Below are 6,125 nucleotides of genomic sequence, written 5' to 3'. Positions count from 1 at the left end.
CAAGATTTTTGGCTGCAGAGCCCTAGCTCTTGATCAGTACTCTATAATGTACTCAATAATTGTGAGCTCCAAGGAGGAAGAGGGTTGGATGTTTTATTTTATGTTCTATTCCCAGGGCCAGGAAAGCATCTTGAACATGGTTGAATAAGTGAAGAAATTTATGATGGTCTCCTTTGAAGGAAATTTTCTTTGCTGTTGGAAATCTGAAGCACTCTATGACCAGAAGGGGGCAGACAGAAGATTCAGACAGCAAAATGTGTGGTTTGTCTCAATTTTGAGTCTCCAGGGGAAAAAAGCATATGACTGTAATGTACACACAGTTAGGATAACCATCATATCTCAGTCCCTGATATTTCCTACTCCTTTTTTCCCAGCAGAGAATGAGGAGGGAGAACCAGAGCAGCGTGTTAGAGTTTCTCCTCCTGGGGCTCCCCATCCAGCCAGAGCAGCAGCGCATGTTCTTTGCCCTGTTCCTGGGCATGTACCTGACCACGGTGCTTGGAATCTGCTCACCATCCTACTCATCAGGCTGGACTCTCACCTCCACACCCCATGTACTTCTTCCTTAGCCACTTGGCCCTCTCTGATGTCTCTTTCTCATCTGTCACTGTCCCAACGATGCTGATGAACATGCAGACTCGGCACTTAACCGTCTCCTATGTGGGGTGCATTTCCCAGATGTATTTTTTCATACTTTTTGTTTGTCTTGACAATTTTCTTCTTGCAGCGACAGCATATGACAGGTATGTGGCCATCTGTCAGCCACTCCACTACACCACTGTCATGAAGGAGGAGCTGTGTATCTTACTGGTGGCTGGATCCTGGTTCTTCTCGTGTGCCCATGCCCTGTTGCATACTCTCCTTCTGTCATGCCTGTCCTTCTGTGCTGACAATACCATCCCTCATTTCTTTTGTGATCTCACTGCCCTCTTGAAGTTAGCCTGCTCAGATACTTCCCTCAATGAGCTAGTTATCTTCACTGAGAGGGGAGTGTTTGCCTTCCTGTCATTTTGTGCTATTTTGGCCTCCTATATCTATGTTGGGGCCACCATCCTGAGAGTCCCTCCATCAAGAGGATCTGCAAAGCCTTGTCTACCTGTGGCTCCCACCTCCTTGTGGTGTTGTACTATGGGACTCTTGCAATGATTTACTTCATTCCTTCATCAAACAGTTCCAAGGTCAAAGACATTATTGCTTCAGTTTTGTATACAGTGGTGATACCCATGTTAAACCCTTTTATGTATGGCCTGAGGAACAGGGACATGAAATAAGCTCTGAGGACACTTTACAGGAGGAAAATTTTTTCTTACCAAGTGAATTTTACTCATGTTCTTAATTTTCCTAGTGATGTTTCCAGAGACATCTTGAAAATTTGTAGCAGTAACTGTGGTAGATTGCAAAAATGGCCAAGTTACTTTGCAGCCCCTCCTTGCAAGTGTGGTTTGTTTCCCTATCCACTGAATCTGGGCAGGACTCAAGACTGACTAAAAGAGTCATTAAAAGAGTCAGTGAAAGTGGTGTGAGATTTCCAAGCCTAGGTAAACTCTGTTGCTGCTGCTCTGGGAACCTTCAGACCACCATGTGAACTAGTCCAAGCTAGGCTGTATGAAGATGGGGGCCACATGGGGGAGAACCAAGATGCTCCAGCTAACAATCAACCAGCTCCCAGGTGACCTGGTACATGATAGTAGAGGCATGAGTGGGCCCTTGTTGAGATCAACTGAACCAAACCCAGACAAGAAGCCTCATCCAGCTGAGCACATTCTCAGCCCAAATTGTCAGCCCATGGAATTGTCGTATAAAGAAGTGGTTGTTGTTTAAGCCACTGAGTTTTGGGATGGGTTGTTATGCAGCAGAAGCCAACTGATACAGTGGCTGCCCTTGTTTCTGGGGCCCTCCAAATTTTCCTTAATTTCAGTGGTCTCTTCCCATTTATTGGACCCCTGCTTGGATTGTAGTCCCTGTCTATTTTTCTAGAACCCACTGAAATAAAAACAGTCAGATTATGATCTCTGTAACATATTGCCTTAGCTTTAGGTATATCTCTTCTTGTCCTCATTATTCTGACATAATCCTTGATATGTAGCATTTACCAGCAACTCTCATTTTTGCAAAGTCACCATCTTAAGGTACTGCCTTATCTATCTGAAGAGATAAGAATGACTTGCCATTATATCAAAAATACATAAACTTCTTTTTTTGAGGGAAGAATACACATTATGTGTTTCTTCTTGAAGAAGAGAAACGATCTTAGACTAAGATTAGAGGTCTGAATAACATTGCATTTTGTCTAAGTTATACCTTCTTACCCCTTAAGTCAGTGATATTGAGTCAAAAAGGTAAGAATTCTCAAATGTGATCTGCTATTTGTCTTTAGTACAAAATTAACATCTGGACCATTACAGTCAAATTGGTGTGAAGCTTGTGGAGCATGGTTTTAGATAAGCAAAATAATTAAAATGGCTAAACAATACTGAGTAATACATAGAATTGTTGAATCACTATATTGTACACCTGAAACTAATATAACACTATTTTAACTATACCAGAATTAAAATAAAAATAGCAAAAATGAATAGAAGATGGCTAATATGAAATTTAATGATAATTCATAGTATGTATCAATTTCTATAAATGAGATAATGATAAAAATTTTAGTTTCTTTGTCCTTTGATCTATCATGTCCTATAATTATAAAAAGTATGTGTTACTCCAAGTGCTTAAAGTAATAAAGTTGAGAATGTTTGCATTTGTAATGTAGTTGCTAGTTATGTATTGTGTCTGGTTGTTTCCTAAAATCTAAACATTTTGCAAAGATTTTGGCTTTATTATCCTTAAGTCAGTTTTTGCCTGTGACAAAAACTCAGCAGAGGAGCACAGTGCATTAAATCTCATTTCCAAATTCTCTAAACCAATGTAGGCTGTTTTTTTTTTTTTTTTAACTAGAACTTCCTTTGTGAGGACAGCTTACTTACTTGGGCCTTCCTAATTCTAGGTTATGAAAATGAGTTATCTTTTACTTCACAAAAAGCATGACTTGATCTCTAGAAAAGGGTAAATATATATAAAAGTGATTGATTTTTGACACGTATTTATTATGTATTCAGTGTGCTTATGGAAATTTCTAGAAGTGGACAAATCAGACAAAAATATTTTCCTTTTGTAGAGCTTATACTCTAATGGGAAAGAGAATGAAAATAAGCTCAATATGCAAGTTTCATGGTTTTTAACTGCTATAAAATGTAGCATTGTGGGGAAATCAGGAATGCAAGGGATAGGCTGCAATTTTAAGGAGTGTGATGAGAACTGGTCTCACCCAGAAGGTGATATTTGAACAAAGAATTAAAGCAGCAGGGAATACAGCCACAGGGATATTTGCAGGAAAAACACCTCAGGGAGCAGGTATAGCAAGTGCAACATTTTGAGGTGTGAAAATGTCAGCTATGTTCCAGGATCTGGGAAAATTGGACAGCTACATGCAGAAGAATGAAACTAGACCATTCCCTTCCACCATACACAAAAATAAACTAAAAATGGATGAAGGTCCTAAATGTGAGACAGGAATCCATCAAAATCCTAGAGGAGAACACAGGCAGCAACTTCTTGCAAGACATGTCTCTAAAGGCAAGGGAAACAAAAGCGGAAGTGAAGATAAAAAGCTTCTGCACAGAAAAGGAAACAGTTAACAAAACTAAAAGGCAATCTATAGAATGGGAGAAGACATTTACAACTGACATACAAATAAAGGGCTAGTATCCAAGATCTATAAAGAATGTATCAAATTCAACACCCCAAAATCAAATAATCCCATCAAGAAATGGGCAGAAGACATGAACAGATATTTTTCCAAAGATATTTCTCCATACAAATGGCCATCAGACACATGAAAAATACTCCACATCACCTGGCATCAGGGACATGCAAATCAAAAGAAACCACAATGAGATACCACCCCGTACCTGTCAGAATGGCTAAAATTAACAAGACAGGAAACAACAAATGTTGGAGAGGATGTGGAGAAAGGGGAACCCTCTTGCACTGTTGGTGGGAATGCAAGCTGGTACAGCCACTCTAGAAAACAGTATGAAGGTTCCCCAAGAAGTTAAAAATAGAGCTACCCTATAACCCAGCAATTGCAGTACCAGGTATTTACCCCAAAGATACACATGTGGTGAAATGTTAGGACACCTGCACACCGGTGTTCATAGCATCAATGTCCACAATAGCCAAACTGTGGAAGAGCTGAGATGTCCTTCTACAGATGCATAGATAAATAAGATGTGATATATATATGAATGTTACTGTATATTATATATATTATATATGTATATATATACACACACACAGTGGAATATTACTCAGCCATCAGAAATGATAAATACCTATCATTTACATCAATGTGGATGGATCTGGAGGGTATTATGCTAAGTGAAATAAGTCAATTAGAGAAAGACAATTATATGGTTTAACTCTTATGCAGAATATAAGAAATAGTGCAGGGGACCATAGGTAAGGGAGGGAACACTGAATGGGAAAAAAATCAGAGAGGGACACAAACCATGAAAGACTCAACTCTGGGAAACAAACTGAGGGTTGCTGAAGAGGAGATGGGTGAGGAACAGGGTAACTAGGTAATGGGCATTAAGTAGGGCACGTGATCAGTTGAGCAGTAGATGTGATAGGCAACTGATGAATTATTAAAAACTACATCTGAAAATAATGATGTAGTATATGTTATATAATTGAATTTAAATTTTAAAAATGAATTCAGGGCAGCCCCAGTGGCTCAGCGGTTTGGCGCTGCCTTTGGCTTGGGGTGTGATCCTGGAGACCCGGATCGAGTCCCACGTCAGGCTCCCTGCATGGAGCCTGCTTCTCCCTCTGCCTGTCTCTCTACCTCTCTCTCTCTCTACCTCTCTCTCTCTCTGTCATGAATGAATAAATAAAATCTTTAAAAAAATGAATTCATCCCTGAAGGGGAGTGAGCATGCTGAAAAGCAGGAGGATATATATTTATGTATGTTTTATTTTTGAGGGGATAACTTCAAAGCTAACAGGGGCTAGGTACTTTAGGCTTTGTAATTTGATTTTTACTGTAAATTATTTGTGTAGCCCTTGGAAGCTTTCCAGAAGAAGAATAACATGATTCATCTTTTAAAAGGATCACTCTGGCTAGAGAAGGGGTCTGTGTGGAAGTCAGGGGTACCACCTAGGAGCTACCGCAACAGTACAGTTAAGAAATGATAAGCTGGATTGAACACCAATTAAAAATAAATTTATAAAAAAAGAGAAAGAAATGATAAGCTGGGATGGTAACAGAGAAAGTAGTAAAATTTTGATGAATACTGTATTTATTTGTAAGTTGGAACCAACTAGAGTTGCTGATGAATTGAGAGGAGGGTGAGAGAAAGGAATCAAAGCTTCCTTAAAATATGTGCAGGGGGGCAACCCGGGTGGCTTAGCAGTTTCGCGCCGCCTTCCGCCCAGGGTGTGATCCTGAAGTCCCGGGATTGAGTCCCACGTCAGGATCCCTGCGTGGAGCCTGCTTCTCCCTCTGCCTGTGCCTCTGCCCCGCCCCACCATTATAAATAAAAAATCTTTTTAAAATATTTTATTTATTTATTCATGAGAGAGAGAGAGAGAGAGGCAGAGGCAGGGGAGAAGCAGGCTCCATGTCAGGAGACCTATATGGGACTCGATCCTGGGACCCCAGGACAGTGCCCTGGTCCAGCTCCTTTATGTGTAAGGTTAGCTTTTGTATTTGAGTTCTTTCCAGTTTTTGGATGGATGCTTGTATTGCCATGTATTTCCCCCTCAAGACTGCCTTTGCTGTATCCCAAAGACTTTGAAAGGTTGTATCTTCATTCTCATTAGTTTCCATGATTCTTTTTAATTCTTACTTAATTTCCTGGTTGACCCTTTCATCTCTGAGCAGGATGGTCCTTAACCTCCACGTGTTTGAAGTCCTTCCAAACTTCTTGTTGTGATTTAGTTCTAATTTCAAGGCATTATGGTCTGAGAATACGCAGGGGACGATCCCAATCTTTTGTTATCGGTTCAGACCCGATTTGTGACCCAGTATGTGGTCTATTCTGGAGAAAGTTCCATGTGCACTTGAGAAGAAT

The 6,125-nt window shown here is 40.2% G+C and overlaps 1 pseudogene; it reads left to right on the top strand.

The window, feature by feature from the left end:
* The first annotated feature begins 380 nt into the window (after positions 1-380).
* On the top strand, positions 381-1,484 carry LOC112677119 (olfactory receptor 1J4-like; annotated as a pseudogene).
* The last annotated feature ends 4,641 nt before the right edge of the window (positions 1,485-6,125 follow it).

This window comes from Canis lupus, chromosome 9 (assembly GCF_003254725.2).
Source record: "Canis lupus dingo isolate Sandy chromosome 9, ASM325472v2, whole genome shotgun sequence".
Classification (NCBI taxonomy): domain Eukaryota; kingdom Metazoa; phylum Chordata; class Mammalia; order Carnivora; family Canidae; genus Canis; species Canis lupus.
This window is presented reverse-complemented; position numbering and strand designations above follow the sequence as displayed.